At 40.4% G+C, this 22,206-nt stretch overlaps 1 protein-coding gene across 5 annotated transcripts in view; it reads left to right on the top strand.

The window, feature by feature from the left end:
- Positions 1-22,206, top strand: part of b4galt2 (UDP-Gal:betaGlcNAc beta 1,4- galactosyltransferase, polypeptide 2) — a 375,893-nt gene that overhangs the window by 23,303 nt on the left and 330,384 nt on the right. The window lies entirely within an intron of this gene.

Here is a 22,206-nt window from a genome sequence, read left to right on the forward strand (position 1 = left end):
TCACTTGCCCTAACTGTATATTTTTGGGATGTGGGAGGAATGTGGGTTACCTGCAGGAAATCCACAGGGTCACAGGGAGAATGTACATACTCCTTTCAGGCAGTAGCAGGAATTGAACCCCAACTGGGGATCACTGGCATAATAACTGCTATGCCACCCCAATGCTGTTGGCTTTGCTCTTTTCTTGACATCATCAGTCTAAATTTCCACTGCAAACGAGACATAGAGTAATGCAGATGACACTATGAAGTTGCAGCATCATTCTCCATGACGCTGTGTGGATCCATACAAAATTGTAGCATCAATGCTGATAAATAGCTGGCTCTGGGCACAATTAATAAAACATAGAAACTGTGCAAATGTTTGTTTTCAAGATGAAATGATTGATGTTCTGTTGTAACATTTTCAAGAAACGGTAGAAATTTTTTTACGTGTTTCTTGTGTAGTCATTGTAATTAATATTCTGGCATTGTATTTGAAAGATGTGGTGCCTGATTGAATATTGTATGTTTAAATCACACTGAAGACCAACCTGTGAGATCTTTTATAATATGTTTCATTTGTTCTGTTTATTAGATTCTTTCATGGTTAAATTACCTGTACTGCCTCAGATCCAGAGGCAGTGATCTCAGTCATTTTTAAAAGGATTTTTAATGGGGCAATAATGTATATTATTATTGTATATTATGTATATATTATTGTATATATTGTGTGCATGTATATGTGTATATGTATGTAGCTGAGATATGTGTATATAGCTGATCTTATTTTAGCTTTAAATCCATATTCCCATGTAGCCACAGTAACCTTTCAGTCCCTTGTTAATCAAGAATCTATTTACCTCTGTCTTATAAAACAGATTCTGTTTCCACTTTCTTTTGTGTAAGAGAGTTCCAAAGACTTACAAACCTCAAGGGTTTTTTTTATGCCATCCCTGTCTTCAGTGGGCGAGCCCCTTTATTTTTAAACAATGTTTTACATTTTCCTACAAGCGCAAACATCCTCTCCACCTCGCCTGAATCAATCCTTCAGGATCTTGTGGGTTTTGATCAAGTCCCCTTTGACACTTCCCAATTTCCGTGGAATTGAGTACTGCCCTTTCTTTCTGAGACAACTTGTCCATTTTAGGTATCGCCAGTAAACTTCCTGTAAGAAGTGTCAATGCAAGTAGATCCTTCTCTAAATAAGGAGACTACAGTAATAATGCACACAGCTGGTTATCAGAGTTTCTCAGAAGATGAGGAACACGGGGCTGTGGTTCAAACAGCAGCAGACATAATGATAGGGTAATTGGAATTGATTATGTGTATTGTACAAGGGAAAACCACAGGGTTGCACATAGTTTTCTCATTTAGTGGGAGGTGGTTATTTGGCTACATTTCTATAGTCGGGGATTGTTATATAATTCCTGGGTATATCCTGTCCCACTGGCAGGATAGATTCACCAGAAGGCATTATATAGATTGTAGGAAGTGGTCATTACATGTCAGACTTGGGGTTCCATTATAAATTTGCATCTGTGTCCATCATGAAGAGTGGCTTGGTAGTCCTGCTATTAGCTGAGGCAGCCGACTCCAGAAGGTGATAGCTTCCAGGCCATGTCTGTGTTAGGCAGTGAATAGATCGATATCAGGAGAAAACTTTGCTTGACTTCAGTAAATCTGAAATAAAAACAGAAAATGCTGGAGACACTCTGCAGGTCAGGTGGCATCTAGGGAAGTTGGCAGTAATTCTGAAGGGATATAAAGAAATTTTCACCACTTGAATGTGCATGTACCACTTGTCGTGCCTTTCCCTTCCCTCCCCCTTTCACCATTCTGGAGGGACCATTCTGTCTCTCGCACTCTGAGTCTGGCTTTTTCCCAGCAACTGCAGAAATTCAACATCTGTGTTTTTATCTTTAGCATTCTCAACATCCTGGGACCCAAACAGTCCCCCTAGATCTCTATTAATGATAGGGATCCTGACATAAAAAAGTTTGGGACCGCCTGTCCTAGATGAAACAGGTATTCACTTGTAACTCTTTCATTCTAATAGAGTCATTGTTCATGGTAGTGTAGCAGTTAATGAGACTCTATTACAGCTCAGGGCGTTGGACTTTGGAGTTCAATTCCAATGCCCACTCTTTGTCCTTCCTGTGAACGTGCAGGTTTCCTCTGGATGCTCACATTCGCCCCACATTCCTGATTAGTAGGTTAATTGGTCATTTGTCCTATGATTAGGCTGTGGTTAAATTTGTGGGTTGTTGGTCTGGAAAAGCATCTCCCGCGCTATATGTCTAAAGAAAAATAACAATGCTTCCTCTACCCTGGAGAAACCAAACACATCTTGGATGATTGCTCTGAGGACATCTGCACTCGCTTCAATTCTGCATCTCTCTGTGACTCTTAATAAATTAATCTGTGGACCTCTGCACTGTTATAACAAGGCCCAACATCTTAAGAAACCGCAGCTCATCCTCCATCAGGTGAGGTTGCAGCCTTCTGGACTCTACCTTGAACTCTACAATTTCAGGTAACTCGTTCCTCTGTGTGGGAACTGGCCAGTTCTTCTGGACGTCCTCCATCTGTAATATTGGCTAAAGTTCTCAGTCTCTCTGCAGAAGCACTGCCAGATCTCTTAAGCATTTCCTGCTGCAGCTCACAGCTTTTACATTCTGCTGTTCTTGTTCTGTCTGCCAACTGCTCTCATTTCTGAGTTTGTGTGCTTATTTATTCATTGTCTTTCTATCTATCTTTGTCTTAATTCTGCACTTGTTGAACTGCCAACAGGATGACTACATCTACTGCTCATACCCACAGCACCTCGGTCTCGCTCCATTGGAGATACTCTTCTGTCCCTATACAGCCCTTCCCCAGCATAACAGAAGGTGTGCTGGGAGCAGCAGATTGTAGGGCCAGACAACTGCTAGTAACCCTGAAGCATCTGTAATCATGTTTAGCCACAAGTGTTGAGTCAATGATCCACCCCAGTTTCCTCCTGAGAGGAAGGTGAAATTCTAACCCTTTAACTCATTTTAGTTATTGTGAGAGCTGAAGCCATAAATTAAGATGTGCGTTTCTGAAAGAGGTTGGGTGGGGGGGGGGGGTCGGTGCAGTAAACAAATGTGATTTAATTATGTCTGGGTTAAAGTCAGGAAACAAATGTGATTTAATTATGTCTGATAAGCAGGAATGCAGAAGCCCTGACGAGATTAATTGCTTGTGGAATCATTGAAGTCCTGAGATATGGATTATTGTTTTACAGAAATGTGTAAAAAAACAACTCCAAATATGGAATGGGATAAGACTATGTACCTCCCGAGTCAGGGAGGGGAGGGGTAAGGAAGAAGGATAAAACCTGCTGCCCTGTAAGGTTCAGGGTTCCCTTCTCTGAGGGGGCCCAGCTCTGCAGAACTGTTAATAAACTTTGTTTCCTTGAATTTGTCTTGAAGCCATTATCCGGGAGCGTGGCTCGTTTCTGACAGTTATGGATCGGTATGTTTTGCATTGTTCATGAATGCATACCAGAACTTATCACATGCGGGACTTGATACATCAGTATGGTCAACCTCACCTCGCGTTATTACCTAAAAGGTTGAAAGCTGCCTCAGTCGAATACTCCCCAAGTTCACCTTCAAGAAGTTTCTCAATACTATCTAGGACAAAGTCGTCCACTTGAGTGACACAACATCTTCCACCTTAACATTCCAGTCCTCTGTGACCACCATTTTGTATTTACTCTTTGTATGATCTACATGCTGTAGTGAAACAGTTTGCCAAGGTTTCATGTTTATTATTAGTCTTATATGACGTGAAATATGTTGTTTTGTAGCAGCAGTATGGTGCAAAGTCATAAAATTACTATAAATCACAAAATAAGTAATGCAAAAGATAGGAATAATGAGGTAGTGTCCACAGGTCATACAGAAATCTGATGGTGGAGGGGAAGAAGCTGTTTCTTAATCATTAAGTGTGGCTCTTCAAATTGCTGATGGTAATAGTGAGAAGAGGGCACGCACAATAAACATTGGTATATCGAAATAAAGAATATTGTCAGTTGATCATCGAAGTATTGTTTAGAGTTCAACGCACAAGCATGTTTGAGGATATGAAAACCAGTTCTGGCCTGCCATACTGCCAGCCAGTTTGAATTCTGTCAGCCATTATACAGCTAATCTCCACCAGCATCCATATAAGCTGTTGAGTAAACGAACAAACTATTCAGACAACAAAATAAAGAAGTACTAATTGTTTCTGATATTTAAAATCGGTGTCAACAGCTCTTCAATAGGGAGCATGCACATATTAGAAATGGTTAACAGTTCCGATAAATTACATGCATGGTTATGTCACTGTAATTCAGCATTGATTGGATGCTGATTATAAATTTATAGTGAAGATCAGAGTTTGAGGATGATGTAAATTGGTGAGATTAATTTAGGATTAAAGTCTTTGGATAGCATTAACGATTTAATACATCAGATTTGTATGCTTGTAGTTGGCAATATTTCCAGATGTCACAAGAACTCTGGCCTTTGATTTGGCATTAATGAACTTTCTAAGGGAACTATGATAGTTAACTTTCTGCAGAGAGTGATGAACCTTTATCTAGCCTGATGCAAACTATTTCTTCTCAATTGTCTGCCTGGGCAAATTTACCTATGGGGGTAGATGAATTTGGAATGGCTAGCTTACTGTAAATCCCACCTTGCTTGATCTTGCGGAAGCTGTCACTTTTATAACATTTTACTTTTATACCCTATCTATAAAAGTCAAAATTTTTATTTTGAATAGACAAAGATCTTACAATGTCTCATATTAGAAGCGAAATTGAACTTGGGATGGATTAGTGAAAACTAAAGACTTTAGCACCAAGAGCTCCATCCATATGCATCTTGAATTGGTTGCTTAATAATCAAAATTTGATCTCCATTTTCAGACATCTGAATCGACAATGAAGTTGCATGTGGCTGATATCTTGTGTTTGGTCCATGGTAATCGCTTTGGAGATTGTAGGAACTCCCCCGTTCCTACTCTCTAAACATGCAGTTGGCTGAAATTGGTTTTCAGTGTTCCTTGAACATTACATGAAATACCAGATCACATTAGCTGCCCTATACAATTCTTCTGTGACAGCATTAGGAAAAGGAGAAGGAATGTGTGTGTAAAATATACAAGAGAGGATGGGAGATATAAGTTTTATTATGGTAACTGCACATTGTGAAATGTTTTCTGATTGCATGAATGTCTAGAATTGCTTTGGAGCAACATTGGTTGAGAAGGAGCTGAATGAGGAAGTTGGGTCTGTTCCAATTAATTTTCTTCCTTTCATATGGAATGTGTCTTCAAGGCAGTTATACTCGACAGTCATGGACAGTTAACCTTACATTAAGAATTCTCCTTACATTAATTGACTTGAACTCGTTTTGAATTGACCTCCCTTTCCTAGGTTTTGCACCAAGAACATTTTTTTCTAATCACAGCATGGAATTTGATAGTTTAACTGCAAGGTAGATGGTGGCAGGCATCCACTCCTAAGAAAGAATATCTGGTGATAATCTGCTGTGGGAATCCTTGTTTTTTTAAAAATTTGATCTCATTTTCATCCATTCTTAAGCCAGAAGTTTATTAAGCCATTCAGATACCCCCATTACTGTACCAGGCAGCAGCAGCAGCATGAGTGATGGTCAGATCGCCCCAGTCTCCATGGTTCAGCTGTTCACGGTGCATTTGGGAAAAGCAATGTAGATTACTACTACCATTATTATGATTGTAGAAGTGAAGCCAAGGGTCGAGTGCAGAGTTCCCACACCACCTCCAGGAAACCTCAAGTGAATCTTCAGCTACTCCTTCACTCACTACTGTGGAGTTAGCCAGTTTGGGAGATTGCCGTCTTTTTCTGAAACTCAGCATGTTATTTTCCACATCTTCCATTCCTTAGTGGAACCAAGGCATCTATGATCTAAACAAGAAAGTAAGTGAGTGCGCAGTATTGAAACAGAAATTCATGTGCAACTTGAAGCAAATTCATCTGCTTCATAACATAATGCTTCAGTGGGTGCACTGAATTGCCCTGTAATCTAAATGCTTTATTTAAGGTTTAGTTTGTTCAGAAAAGGTCATTGGTTATGTATTTTCAGCAACTTGTGTTTGGGTGGATGCACATGGAAGGAAGAGGTTCTAATCCATTGCATAACCTTCCTGAAGTCATTAATAACTTGATCCCAAAATAGTAAATGTCTAAATGAAACCCCATGGGAGATTTTCGTCCAAGCATGACTGTTTTCTTTCACTAATCTGTTTGGCTTTAACAACTGGTGTTGGGACCTGATCAGCTCAGCAGATTCCACCATTCATTCACAAAGTGCTACAATACTTCAAAGGAAATTTTATTATCAGAGGTAATGATAAAATTGAAAAAGTCATAGCAATCATAAATTACTTTTTAAACGTCATTAATTTAAAGTGATGCAATGATACTTTCATATTTCTGTATTTCACGGTCTATTCAAATCTACCCCAGACACAGGAAAGTCATCTTTCTTTCTGGCTATCTATTTTAAAACATTTTGTCCATTCTCAATACAGTTTGTTTGAAGTCAGATGTGTCCATTGTACAATTGCATGTTGTCCAGTACTGACTGATGTTAACTTAAAAACCTCAGGTATTGGCAATAAGGAGTAACACTCACAAAATGCTGAAAGAACTCAGGAGGTGAGATAGCAGCTATAGAAAGTAATGAAGTGTTGACATTTTAGGCCAACACGCTTCATGAGGGCCTGATGAAGGGTCTCAGCCCAAAATGTCAACACTTTATTCCTTTCCATTTATGCTGCCCGATGTGTTAAGTTCCTTCGTCATTTTGTGCATGTTACTTTGGATTTCCAACAACTGTAGAATCTCTTGTGTATATTGGAAATAGGAAGCATAGAGTTCACTGATGTGTGTACAGCTCTACTTGGAACTGCTGTAGAGATGTCAGTGTAATTCTGCCCAATGTACCTGATATTTGCAAAATCCATATGGATTAATGTCTGACTTAATACCTTTTATTTGTTTTGTGCTCCTTTTGACCAAAATGGATCCAGAGGATTTAATTTGCCAATGCAGAGTATCTGCCCAAACTTCTCCCTCCATCAAGGACCCCTCTCCTAACAGGGGAATGGAATGCTTGTTTCATTTGGTTCAAATAGCTGATCAAACTTGCAAACAGAAATTTGTCTGAAGATGTGTCAATGTTCCATAAATAACAAAAGAAATAACTTCTTTCTTCTGGCACCACCTGAGGCGACATTCATGAGGCATGAACAATGGAAACAGGAGAATTTTCTGACTCAAAGTGAAACAGTGAGACAATTTATATCCACTTGAGCATGATCACGGCAGGACTTGTACATGTACACGACAAAGAAGTAGACAGGAAAAATCATGGTGGACACTGCTCACCCTGCAAACTGCCTTCTTCAAACACTCCCTTCTGGAAAGCACTATAAGTCTATTAAAACAAAAACTTCAAGCCATCTTAAAAGTTACTTCCCCCAGGCAGTTAATCTGATCCATTCTAGTTGACCCTCCCCACCCCCAGCTATAACTCAGTCATTGAGTTATAAACATATTAACCCACTTTTTAAAAAGCTGCTTACTTTGTAAATACATTTTTGTATTTATGTATTTATACACTTCTTTTCCATATCCATACTTTAATCTCCAACGTTATTTTTTAGATGTCTCTTCGTTCTTTATAATTGTAGAATAATGTTGTTGTTACATGTCGTGCCTTGACCAACACAGCACAGCAAGTACCCAACACATGTAAATGTATATGGCAAGTAAGGTTGTTCCTTGCACGCTGGTTTGAGATTATGCTTTCACAATATATATCTGCTAGGGTAATGCCACACCACCTGGTTCAGGAACAGTTATTTACCCATCAACAATCAGGCTCTTGAACCAAAGGGGATAACTTTATCCAAGTTCACACATCATTGAAATGTTCACACAGCCTATGAACTCACTTTCAAGGACCCGTCATATCATGTTTTGTATGTATTCTTTTGTAGTGTATTTGCACAGTTTGTTGTCTTTTGCACATTGATTGGGGCAGTCATTCTTTGATTCTTTTGTGTTTCTTATATTTACTGTGAATGCTCGCAAGAACACGAATGTCACGGTTGTATATGTACTTTGATAATAAATTTACTTCAAACTGTGAGTGTCACTTCAATTTTTGGGTTCAAATTTAATACGATGTTCTGATCTTGTAGCCTTTTAACTTAAAGAAGACACTTCCTAATAATCGCACTGACATGTGATTTAGTTGGTGCAGTTTAAAAGCTGTCAAATTCAAATCAGTGTTCAGATTTTTAATACTGAATGTATTAATTCTTTGATTACTGTGCATTTGTAAGTACAGTGGATTCTGGTTAATTGGTCCATGGGTTAATCGGGGCAGTCGCTTATTTGGGACAATTCTTAAAGAACAAAAAAAAAGTATTGATAAAGAAGCCAGAATTCTCTTTGTTTATTTGGGACACTATGCTCCTTATTTGGGACAGAAGGCTGTTGCCAAACAGAGTCTAATGAGTGTCAGTCGCATGAACTTGTGTGGTCATTAGACGTGCTCAGAATGAACAGTTTTTAAATGGTGTCAGTTGTGTGTTTGTGTTCAAAAAGCAGTGATTTCTGTCACTGATATTTGGCGAGAAGTAGGCCATAAGACAGTTCAGAACTGTTTTGCTCACTGCGGTTTCACACACTCAAGCTTAGAGATGCCAGAAACAGCCGGGAGTGAAAATAAAACAATTTCACAATTTCAACATGTTAGGAACGGTGAAAAATTTGAAGGTACTGACAATCATATTGAATGCTATAATGAAAATGAAGATTTGGAGGATGCAATAGTCAAAGCATTGCATGTAGGCAGTCCATTATCTGCTCTCGGTGTCTGCCTTAATTGTGTTCATTTACAGTCAATCAACAGAACCAGGCAGTGTGTTGGTTGTCTGTCCTATCTATTGATGAATGTGAAACCTGTGCAAGACAGCTTTTATAAAATGGAAAAGCCACTGGGACAGTTCCACTCTCTCGACCTTGGAAGCCCACCTGGTTTAGCTGTCCTGTATATGTGGTTGTCACATGCAAACACCTCCTGGAGCCACAGCTAAGAGCTGAGTGTCTGGTGAGGACCAAGGTGAGTAAATTGCCCCAGAATGGACAGGACAAGAACCTTCACGAGAGGTGCACCCCTCCCTCAACACCTCATACACTACAGGGTACGCTGCATGAATTCCTTCATTGATAACTATTCCAAATTAATACAGTTTTATAGTACTGCAGTAGAATTTGTAGTGTTCTAAATTGTTCTATATTTCATTTAAATATGTAATTTGTTACTCAGTTAAGCAATTGTTTGTTTTTAAAATCACTTTTTAACTATTTACGCAAAACTTCGGCTAATTGGGGCAGCTGCTTAATTGGGCCAAAATGTATCGGTCCCAATTAACCAGAATCCACTATATTTCCATCTTAGCTGTTTACAATATTAAATAGTCAAGTCAAGTTTATTGTCATTTCGATCATAAACTGCTGGTACAGTACACAGTAAAAATGAAATAACGTTCTTCCAGAACCCTGGTGCTACATGAAACAACACAAAACTACACTCGACTTTGTGAAACAGCACAAGGCTACACTGGACTACGTAAAACGACATAAAACTGCACTAGACTACAGACCTGCACAGGACTACATAAAATGCACAAAACAGTGCAGGGCAGTACAATAATTAGTAGACAAGACAATAGGCACAGTAGAGGACAAATTACAATGTCAGTCTAGACTCTGATAGCTTGGGGGAAGAAACTGTTGCACAGTCTGGTTGTGAGAGCCCGAATGCCCAGATGGCAGGAGGGAGAAGAGTTTGTGTGAGGGATGCGTGGGGTCCTTCACAATACTGTTAGCTTTGTGGATGCAGCGTGTAGCGTAAATGTCTGTATTAGCAGGAAGAGAGACCCCGATGATCTTCTCAGCTGACCTCACTATCCACTGCAAGGTCTTGCGATCCGAAATGGTGCAATTTCCGAACCAGGCAGTGATGCAGTTGCTCAGGATGCTCTCAATACAACCCCTGTAGAATGTGCTGAGGATGGGGGGGGGGGGGGGGGGGTGGTGGGAGATGGACTCCTCTGTCTTGCCTTTAGTTTTGCCAGATTCTGATTCCAGTCATAAAAGAAACAAAATATGTAGCACCCTGCAACCTTATGAGGACAGTATTGAAATAAAAGTTTACTGTCTTGTGTACCCCTGCTATAACTGCAACAGTACTTTTCAAGTTTTGACATCATTTATCTTTACCACTGGAATGCTCTAAACGGCTAGCATTTTTAAGCAATTCACAGGAAAATTAATGCCTCCCTTCACCTCCAGATGTAGCTACCTTGAAAATGGGTCCAGCTGGCTATCAGTTTTGATCCTCTGCTGAGCAATCCTGACTCGCCCTGAGTCATTTTATTTACACCATGTGAACAACTTCAGTTTTCAAAGTCTAATTCCATGGACGTCTTGAAGTGACAGTTTGGTGCACATCACATTTGATGTACTTTACATCTACAGAGGAAGTATTGAATGTACTTCACAGAGTGCCAGACAGTGTTAGTCATTCATTGTTGCAGGTAAAAGACATTCAGTGTATTAGTGGGCACTTCCATTGACTTTGATTTAAACTACCTTGTAGAGAAATTGTTATTCTTTACAGAATGTAGTCCTGGACTTAATAGCATTAATGTTACATCTATTTTTAAAATTTATGGATATAAGTATACAACATTTCAGCATTTCACCACATTTTAAAAACTACAATTTATGCCATATTTATGGATCGTAGATATGTATCTAGTGCAAGGGTTCAGGAGAACAAAAATTCTGCTTCAGTATGCAGTTGCAACTCTTGTTATTTCCCTCACCTGCCTATATTATCAGGCAGGTAACATCACTACACCTTTTTATGTGATTATTCAGCCTGTCAATATCAATGGCCTTGGAATTAATAATTTCTCAGACTTTGACCCAATTCAGCTCACCCTCATTGACCGTACAAAAACTTCAGTTTTTAGCTGCAATTTCAAAGTGACATTACAGTGTGCACCACAATTTATATAAGATGTACCTACAAAGAACTACTGAATGTAGCTCAAATCCATTCACGCAGTGTCATGCAGTGATAATTACACGTTGTTAGAGGTTAAGCTGTCAGTTTTACATTTAATGATTTTTTGAATCTGTGCTTTATTGGGAAGTTGTTTGGAACTCAGACATCTCTCAGTGTTATCAAAACCTTGGTAATATCTCACCCCTTCATCTTCAGGCTTTTTATATTGTATATCATTCTACATACTGCAGTCTGAATATAAAACTATTTAAAAAAAATACATGAAAAGGAGTATATATAAATAACATTCATTGGTGGTTTCCATTCAGAGAATGCAGTTGTGGAATGTAATTTCCAAACCTCAGATTTTTAAAAGAAGTGGGAATTTGGGTAACAAAATACGGAATTTGAGTTGTTCAATCAATGGAAGTTAAAGGTCTTGACAGGATGCTATGTAGAATTGTTGTGGCCATTCATCTCGTGGAGTCTACGTTGACTCTTTGTAAACTACCCAGATTTAAATTCAAAATTGTTTTAATCTCAATTCCATTGTACAAATGTGAAGGAGAATGAAATAATTGTTACTCCAGATCTGATGCAGCACAAAGAATCACAATAAGATAAAGAACACAATAGTAAAAAAGAGGCACAATAAATATAAACACACTAATAGTACGCCCATAAAGTGACAGTAGGCACGGTAGAATCTGTACATAAGGTGACTCTGACAGGAAATGTTAACCCCTAGTGTTTGGCGTTGTGGAGGGGTGGGTTAGTGGCTGGAGGTGTTGATCAGCCTTACTGCATGGGGAGAGTTACTGTTTATCAGTAGCGGTCCTAGCGTGGCTACTGCATAGCCGCCTCCCTGATGGGGGTGAGCAGGCTGGCTGTGATCCTTCATGATGTTATAGACTCTTCTCCAGCACCCTTCTGTATATATGTTCTTGATGGTGGGTAAGGTGGTAACGTTGGGCAGTTTTGACTACCTGTAGAAGAGCTTTCCTCTCTGCCACAGTGCATTTTCCATGCCGTGAAGTGATGCAATGTGTTAGGATGCTCTCTACGGTACATCTGTAGAATGATGCGAGTATAGATGTGTATAGTCCAGTTTTCTTCTGCCTCCTCAGAAAGTCGAGGTGTTGGTTTCCTGATTATGTAGAATATGTTCTGGGACCATGTCAGGTTGTACTAGGTGTTTGCAGTTTCCACTGCTGTGCTGCTGGTGTAAAGATGAGTGCAAGTTCTCCTTTAGTTGATAACCATCTTGTTGACATCAAGGAAGAGACTATTTGCCTGGCACCAGGCCTCGAGCTCTTCCACCTCCTCTCTCTAGGCCATCTCATCATTGTTGCTGATAAGTCCCACCACTATAGTGTCATTGGCAAACTTGAAAGTGTGATTACTTTTTGGCCGCGCAGTCACGTGTGAGCAGTGTGTACAGCAAAGGGCTCCTCCGTACAATCCTGGAGGCACAGTGGTGAGGATGATATGGAGGGAGGAGTGGTAATATTGCTGTTGTTGAAAAACAGCGTGTCCTTCGATTTAATGGGGAACAATGGTTTCTCCCAAAAACACGTTTTTCTCACGTCAGATGGCACATAATATTGCAGATACTTGATAAAATGGTTCTCTCACACACACTTGCAGACTTGATATTGTTCAAGTTGTACAGGTCCCTTCCCTTTGCCAAGCAATCCCTATTTCTGTCACCCTTCCTCTATATGTCGCTGGTGCTGTCACAGAATGGGCTGACCACGGTAAGTTGCCATTTCAGGGCCAGGTTTCATTTCCATACCCGACTTCCCACCCTGCATCTCCACCACTCCCTAGTCCAAGAGCCATATAGTCTGAAGGTTGTAGATTAGCGTAAATTTCCCAAGCTTCTAAGTCCTCAGGGGAATTTTTACCTGCCCACCTGGTGTCAGCAGATTGTGGTCTCCGGGGTGTCGGGGGTGTTACGTACCCCGTAACTGGGTCACTTACCAGCAAAGATAGAGAGGTCCGTTGAAGTCTGATGGTACTATTTTTAACAGTATTTATTGATAAAAAAAAAACACAAAATAATGTCAAAGCAAACATGCAGATAATATACGTCGTCAATACTAAATCTAAAAGCGCGGGTATAATAATAATCAATAAGAAATAGCTCTATCGTTGTCTAGGGGATAATGTATTGTCCGATGGAAATATAAAAGTCACTCAGTTCATTCAAGCTGCAGCTTTTGGTTGGAGAGAGAGACGGGTTTAAAACTTGCCGCTTCCTTTTATGATGTCAATCCTCCGAGAGTCGTTGGGAGTTGGTTTCCCCGTTGTTAGCTAAAAACCTTTCGGCCGTGGAAAAGGGCCCACCGATACCAGGGCAAATGGAACCGGACGTACGTGGCCTTTCCCCTGGTTTCTTGCTATTACGGGATCGCTGGCGTTTCTTCTGGTGCGTCTGAGGGGCTGTTCCCCCAGACCCTCTTTTTATCCTGACTCACAGGGTCGCAGATGTTGATCAGGTTGGGATGATGCAATCCCTCCACCAACCTCCCCCCTCGGTTCATTGCCTGGGGGGGGGGAGGCTCTGATGCATCGTGCAGGCTGCAATACATAAGTCCGTCTCCAAGAGACAATAGCCGGCATCAATGGGTCCGCCTCTCGGAGGCCAAGACACATTCCAACAACTTGTGGATTTTGCATGTCTTTCTCTCATTTCCTGGGTCTCCTGAATGGACTCAATAGTGATCTTGCGATTCTCACAAAGGAGGGGGCTACCCCGCACCCTTCGGCCCCTCCGAGCTGTGGTACATTCATAACAGGGGTCAGCATCATTCAGCATGCACCTGTCTCCTGTGCCATCTCTGATACCAAGCAGTGTCTGTGTGGGGGCATGCTGGCCTCCTTGTCACTGCACCTGTCCTCGTTCCTTTAAGATCAGGTGGCTGCTGCTGTGAAACTGCCACCCACTGCCGTAAGAATTCACCCTGACCCATGGACCTTTGAATCCATGGACCACGAAGCAAGACATTTCCAACCCTGAGTTACTGCATATGAAGAACGCAGTTGTAATCATCAGTGTGGCTTATGTTGTTCACATCTAGTCATGTTTACTTGAGCTTATTATCTGAAGAGTCAGAGCTAGGTTTGCAGTTAACTCAGAGGCCTAGCATTAGTCAAGTTGTCGACCATGGACGTTGCTCCTTAGCTGTCTACATGATACACAAGCCAGGGCAGTACGATATGGAGAGCAAGTTGTCGCTCATGTGGCAAGCTCCCCTCTCCACACAACTGATGAATCCAAAGCAATGCCAATGGCCAATACAGTTTGGCACCATAGGTGTTGCAGGAGTTGCTTTGAACTTAATGTAATACTGTCTTAGAGATTCCAGCTCCAGATTTTTCCCTAGGCGTTGACTCCGGAAGCCTTCCCTGTGAGTGGGTTTATATACAGCCGCAAAGCAGTGGAGGTTTGAGGTCAGAGTTTTCCTTCTCCCATATGAGCTGCCAACCATGGCTGTCATTTCCATCTGCCTGAAGCGATTGGTTTTAAGGTGCAAGCAACCCGGCTTTGACCTTTCTTTGGTCAGTAGAAATGGTTCTGCTGGGCTTAATAGCTAAGCCACACATGAAGACCAGGAGCTGGACATGGTTGGCGGAGGCTATTTGAGGCACACACCTTTGGGAGCATTTAATAGATAGTGGGTGCTTATTCCCACTACCATGCCTCAGCTATAATAACTTTAAGGAATCGCAGCTAATTATTACTTGAGTTTAAGAAACAAGGTTGTCATTTGTTGATTGAGTGAGCGCCCTTGAACAAAAAAGCCTACAAAAGGTAATGGATACAGCTCAACCCATCACAGATAAAACCCTCGCCACCATTGAGCAAATCTATAAGGAGTGCTGTCACAGGAAAGCAGCATCTATCATCAGGGACACACACCACCCAGGCCTCATGACTCACACCAGTTTCAGGAACAGTCATTACCCCTCAACCATCAGGCTCTTGAACGAAAGGGGATAACTTAACTCAACTTCACTTGCTCCATCACTGAACTGTTCCCACAACCTGTGGACTCACTTTCAAAGACTCTCCATCTCATGTTCTTGACATTCATTCGTACTTATTCTTATTTCTAGTTTTATTTTTTCTCCGCTCCAACTGGTAAAACCTGAGATGTGGGCATATCCAAGCACACTCAGTTTTCAATTACTAGGAACCTTCGGACTATTCTAGTGGTGTTTGGCATTGTGGCTTTCTGAAGATTTACATAACTATTGCTGTGTAGGTCTAATTGTTTATTGCCGTTGTGTAGGGACTTTCGGAAGATAGCAGTTGTAGGTATTACTATTGGAACAGTGTAAACCCTGTTCACATTCCATAGTCTGTCAATTTCCTCTTTTAATTCAGCATATTTGTGTTGTTTTCGCTTACTGGTTTCTGTATGTTGTGTGTGTTTGGAATGGCTCTATCTATTAAGTTGTTCTTGCTTGTTTATCCTGCAGTATTTTATCAGAACAGTTATTATGGATTGTCCTATTGTAATAGTGGATTGGTCATAATATAATTTGACTCTAAAATTGGATCAGACTTGTGGTTATAGTAAGGTATGGTATTTTTGATGAGTTTGTATTTAAAGCAAGGTGATGTTTGTTTCTTGATTGTGCCTGTGTAAGTGATCAGATTGAGTTAAACTGCGCAACACACACAAAATGCTGGAGGAGCTTAGCAGCATCCATGGAAAAAAGTACAGTTGCCGGGACTCTTCGGCAGGACTGGAGAAAAAAGAGTAGATTTGGTGGGGGGAGAGGAGAGAGAAAAATGCCAGGCGATAGGCAAAACTTGGAAAGGGAGGGATAAAGGAAAGAGCTAGGAAGTTGATTGGTGAAAGAGACAGAAGGCCATGGAAGAAAGAAGAAAAGGAGGGTGGGGGGGGGGAGGGGGTGAGGAGCACCAGAGGGAGGCGGTGGGTGGGCAAGGAGATAACATGAGAGGGGGACAAGGGGATGGAGAATGGTGAAGGGGGGTGGGGATGGAGGTATTACTTGAAGTTTGAGAATATAAGGTGGTGTTCCTCCTACCTAAGTGTGGCCTTATCTCAACAGTGGAGGAGGCCATGGATGGACATATCAGAATGGGAATGGGAAGTGGAATTAAAATGGGTGACCGTTGGGAGATCCCGGTTATGCTGGTGGACGGAGTGTAGATGCTCAGCAAAGCAATCTCTCAAACTACGTCGGGTCTCACTGATATACAAGAGGCCACACTGGGAGTACTGAACACTGAATATGGCTCACAGGTGAAGTGTCGCCTCACCTGGAAGGACTGTTTGGGACCCTGCCAGGAGGGAAATCAGTGGGGAGGGACGATTGGAGAAGGGAGTCATGTAGGGAGCGATTCCCGTGGAAAGCAGAAACTGGGGAGGGGGAGGGAAAGATGTGTTTGGTGGTGGGATCTAGTTGGAGGTGGCGGAAGTTTCAGGGAATTATGTGCTGGACGTGGAGGCTGGTGGGTTGGTAGGTAATGCCTCTACCCCGCCCCCCCACTTCACCATTTCCCATCCTCTTCTTCCTCTCTCATGTTATCTCCTTGCTCACCCATCGCCTCTCTCTGGGGCTCCTCACCACCCTCCCACCCTTCCTTTTTTCTTTCTTCCATGGCCTTCTGTCTCTTTCACTAATCAACTTCCTAGCTCTTTGCTTCATCCTTCCTCCTCTAAGTTTCACCTATCGCCTGGCGTTTCTCTCTCCCCTCCCCACCACCTTTCAAATTTCCTCCTCAGCTTTTTTTCTCCACTCCTGAGCATCGACTGTACTTTTTTTCCATAGGTGCTACCTGGCCTGCTGAGTTCCTCCATCATCTTGTGTGTGTTGCTGAGAATTTGTAGATTTTATCTTGTTTGTGATTTGAGTTAAACTGCTGCAGGATCCTGTAATGTTTTGGATTGTTTCTGGTTTCTCTTGGCATTTTCTGCATTTATTGTCTTGAATTTTGTTGGTCTTGTACTATGTAACTTTGATAAATGTTTTTGTGTTAGCTACTTGCTTCTTTATTGCTACAAGGAAACCCTCTTTCTGGGAAGATGCCTCCGATTCTGAGGCAGACGTTCACTGCTTCTTTGACATCTAGTCTGCTCGGATTGTGAGGATGTCTTCCATAGAGGGTCATCCACTGGTTAATTTTTTCTTCTACAGTGATAATTCCTTCATTTTTCTGGGTTGTGCTTTCATTTAAGTTTAGTGGTGTGTACTACTTATCAGAATTACATGTACTTGCATGGGGTGCTGAATCCTGTTTTTTGTTGATGAACATATATCGTTAGTTTTCTCTGACTGTTGTGTAAATTTTTTTATGTCTGCCTTTCTCCTTCCTCCTTCTGTCCTAGGTAGTGTTAATCGAAGTGCATTCAGGTGTACATAGTGTTTTCTAAAATTTGTCATTTCAGTTCTTCCTTGTAAATTTTCCAGATCGGTTTTGGACCAAGATATTATGCCAAAAGAATATGTTAACATAGGTATAGTGAAAGTGTTCATTGCCTTTGTTATATTTTTACTATTGAGCTCTGGCAGATTTTCTTAAGCCTTGAAATACTTTTCTTCGAAAGTTTTCCCTTTATTGCACTACGATCCATTTCTTTGTTTGTTGCTGTCCCTGATACTTAGGTTTTATATTCATCCATTGGCTGTATTGTATCCTGCTGCTCTGCTTTGTATCCTACTAGTTCTATTGCATCTTTCTTTATGTTTAATGTTCTGCATTTATCTGGTCCAAAGTTCATGTTTATATCTTTCGAAAATAGTTCTATTATTTGAACTAATTGCTTTAGCTTTACTTATGAAGGGGCGTATAATTTCAAATTGTCGATGTATAGAAAGTGTGTCAAGGTATAATTTGTTTGGTTGTATCTTATTTGATACCCTATTTTCATTTGATTCAGTAAATTAGCAGGTTTAAAGCTAAATAAAACCATATTATTATTATTATTATTATTATTATTATTTTTCATTGTCTTGTATTTGCACAGTTTGTTGTCCTTTGCACATTGATTGTCCATCCCTTTTGGGGATGGTCTTTCATTGATTCTATTGTGTTTCTTGTATCTACTGTGAGTGCCCAAAAGAAAATGAATCTCAGGGTTGTATTTGGTGACATATGTACTTTGGTAATAAATTTACTTTGAACTTTGCACTTTGACTTTATACTTGTTAATTAACATTTTTAAAAGGAATGTGAGAGTGATATTGGAAATAGAAATGTTAAGAATAACCCTAAAGCTTTAGGATGCAATAACAATTATAAATCATTCTACTAAAATTAACGATGACTGCATTTGATTGAAAGCAAGACGTTTAATTGTTCTGATTTGTCTGAAGTTCCTTTGCTGGAGAGGAATGTTATCAGAGATGCTACACGTGAATACTTACTGCAGGTTATACAGGAGGATGGATACCACTTTTGCAGCTGCTGAAAGGCATGTATCAGTAACTAAAGGATCACAATTGCAGCTTGTCCTTGCATAACAGTTCCTCGCTTGCAGTCAGTGTACAAGATGGTGTACAGTATATGACAAGTTGGAATCAGGTTTACTATCCCCACTATGTGACGTGAAATTTGTTAGCTTAGCAGCCGCAGTTCAATACAATACATAATCTAGCAGAGAGAGAGAGAAAAATAATGAATAAAATAAAACAATAATAAGTAAATCAATTATGTATATTAAGTAGATTTTTTAAAAATATGTAATAACAGAAATACTGTATATTTTTTTTAAAAAAAGTGAGGTAGTGTCCAAAGTTTCAAAGTCCATTTAGGAATTGGATGGTGGAAGGGAAGAAGCTGTTCCTGAATTGCTGAGTGTGTGGCTTCAGGCTTCTATATCTCCTACCTGATGGTGACGATGAGAAAAGGGCATGCCCTGGGTGCTGGAGGGTGCTACCTTTCTGAGACACCTAAAGATGTCCTGGGTACTTTGTAGGCTGGTATCCAAGTTGGAGCTGACTAGATTTACAACCTTCTGCAGCTTCCTTCAGTCCTCTGCAGTAGCCCCCCCCCCCCCCCCATACCAGACAGTGATGCAGCCTGTCAGAATGCTCTCCACAGTACAGCTATAGAAGGTTTTTGAGTGTATTTATTGACTTTTCAAACTCCTAATAAAGTATAGCCGCTGTTTTGCTGCCTTTATGCCTACTCTCATTCCTACATTATTGGAAAATGTAACTTTTTTCTTTGTAACAAATTGTTCTTTCCAAAAAAGTAGGTGTTCAGTTTATCTGGCAGTTTCCTCAAAAGAACAGAAATATAGAACTCGTGTGATAAGAACTTATCACAGCTTCACAGAGTTGTTTCTCTTGAATTAGGTGTTTGCGGAATTGTAATTATTGAGAAGTCACCCACACAGAGCCGATACTTGTGCAGAAAGTTCTCAAAATCTAATGATCTGTTCTAATGATGTCATTTGGGAGAGTGATCGTTTAAAAAAACTTTATTGTTTTTCTTTGAATAGTGCCATTGGATTTTTTTTCCCTTCCATCGTAGAAGTCCATGGATCATTGTTTGATACCTCTGATGCTATTCTGAAAGTTCAATGTAAATTTTTATATACTACCCTGACATTCATTTTCTTGCGGGCATTCACAGTAAAACAAAGAAATGCAATGGAATCAATGAAAAAAACTATACAAAGACTGACAAACAACCAATGTGCAAAAGGCAAACTGTGCAAATACTAAAATAATAATAAATAAATAATACCGAGAATATCAGCTGTACAGTCCATAGGTTGTGGAATCAGTTCAGAGCTGAGGTGAGTGAAATTATCCACACTGGTTCAGGAGCCTGATGGTTGAAGGATAATAACCTTTCCTGAACCTGTGGGGCACCGTGGTATCTTACTGGTTAGTACAATGCTCTTCTTGCTCAGGGTGTGGGAGTTAGATTTCCAATTCGACATCCTCTATAAGGAGTTTGTTTGTATATCCTTTGCGTGGAATGTGTGGGTTTTCCCTGGGTACTCTGCTTTCCTCCCACGGTCCAAAGACATACTGGGTAGCTTAGCTGGTCATTGTAACTTGTCCCGTGAGTAGGCTAGGGTTGCTGAGCTGGAAGAGCCTACTCCATGCTGTATTGCTAAATAAATAAACGAACCTGGTGGTGTGGAACCCAAATCTCCTGTACGTTCTTCCCAAAGGCAGGTGTGAGAAGAGAGTGTGGCCTGGATAGTGATGATGGACGCTGCTTTCTTGTGGCATTGCTCTGTATCGATGTGCTCAATGGTGGGAGAGCATTTTCCTGTGATGGACTGGGCTTTATCTCCTACTTTTTCCCCAGCAGTTTTATGCTGAGGAGCTGCTATAATTTATGTGCTCCTGCCCTTGAGCATCATTCTCGTAATTCCGATTCACTGATGATAAAGTAACCATTGAGTCACGGATAGTGGATTCTCAAATACTGCTTTTTATAATCTCACTTGATTGCGTCCAGTAAACAATAATTGTTCCATATTGCCTCGCAGTTAAGTCGTTAAATTGTTTCTTTTGTTGGACTTTTGCATTGCTCTTAAAAGAATAAGTGTTCAAGAGGAGGAGGGAATTTCCCAAGGTGGTTTAGCCAAAACTTATCCCTCCGTCAGGGTTGATTTATTATTGTCACATCTTACTGTTTATAGTGCTACCCATATTTTGAGCTGGATTAATGTAAAACAATAGCAATGCAGAATGAAGTGTAAAAACTAATGAAAAATTGCAGCGCAGCTAACTAAAGTGCAGGATAATAACAAGACTGATTGTGAGGTCTAGAATGCATCATTTCAAATGAGAGGCCTTTTCAAGAGTCTGATAACAATGAGATAGAAGCTATCTTTTAGCCCATCAATACGTGCTTTCAGGTTTTTGAGTTTTCTGCCTGATGGGAGTTAGAAGACTAGAGAACATCTAGGATTATGCTGGCTGCTTCACAGACAAGACTCTATAAAGGGAGGCTGGTTTCTGTGATGTGCTGAGCTGTGTCTACAACTCTGGAGTTTTTTTCGATCACATGCAGAGCAAGCTGTTAGGTATCCAGGCAGTATGCTTTCTATGTTGCATCAATAAGAGTTGACAGGGACATGCCAAATTACTTTATCCTCCTGAGAAGTAAAGGTGTTGGTGAGCATTCTTAGCCGTGAGAACAACGTAATTCCACAAAATGTATCGTGGAGTTTTGCTGTGCATAAACTGGTGATTCTGTGATCCAGTGATCCACTTGATAAGCAATTAATTGCTGTAAAGGAGTTTGGAATGCCCTGACAGTGTGTATCGAAAACATTTATTACCTGTTCAGTTGCACTGATCGGCCAATGAGTTGGAGTTTGAGCAAGATTAATGAAAGGATTTGCAGCAAACATAGTCTGTTTACTTGTCAAACTAAGCAAATTCTCTTTACAAAGCTTATTTAATAAAATTCTGTGATCTACAGCAAGGATACAGCAACTTCTCCAGCTTAAGGAAATGATTTATAGTAAAGTGCAGTGATTAGAAGATATACTACATAGCAAAATATTAGGTGCATCGAATTATTCCTTGTTGTTTATAGCTTGATGTAGATGATCAGTTGGGTGAGAAGTAAAATTACCCAGTTTTATTCTGGTGGTGAATTACAGTGGTAATACATTCCATGCTTTGAGGATTTGAAAGGTATATGATTGCAAGTTTCCTTTGAGCTTTTCTTTCCTATGAGTTTTCTCTCTTTTGTTTTCTTTTTTTTTAGCACACTATAGTAATGGAATGGTTTTGTTAAGAGATTAAATCACTGTTATCAACACAGTTGGGTAATCTGTATCTTTTTTGTACAAATTTAAAAAGAGTTAGTATAATTCTGCTTTGATACCATTACGTTCTGTTATGCCCACGCCTCAAAACCACAGACTGCTCTGTCAAGTACAAAGTGTTTTGCATTCAACCTTTAAAAACAATTTGCAACTTTCCTTCCCAATCTTTCCCCAAACTGATCTTTGAGGGGACCTGATGACACAATAGTTGGGTCTGCTTTTCTTACTTGAGAGAAGTAATGTGGATTATAGGGTGTTAAATAAAGGCATTTGGTGATACTAGACTCTCTG

This window comes from Hemitrygon akajei, chromosome 12, assembly GCF_048418815.1.
Source record: "Hemitrygon akajei chromosome 12, sHemAka1.3, whole genome shotgun sequence".
Lineage (NCBI taxonomy): Eukaryota > Metazoa > Chordata > Chondrichthyes > Myliobatiformes > Dasyatidae > Hemitrygon > Hemitrygon akajei.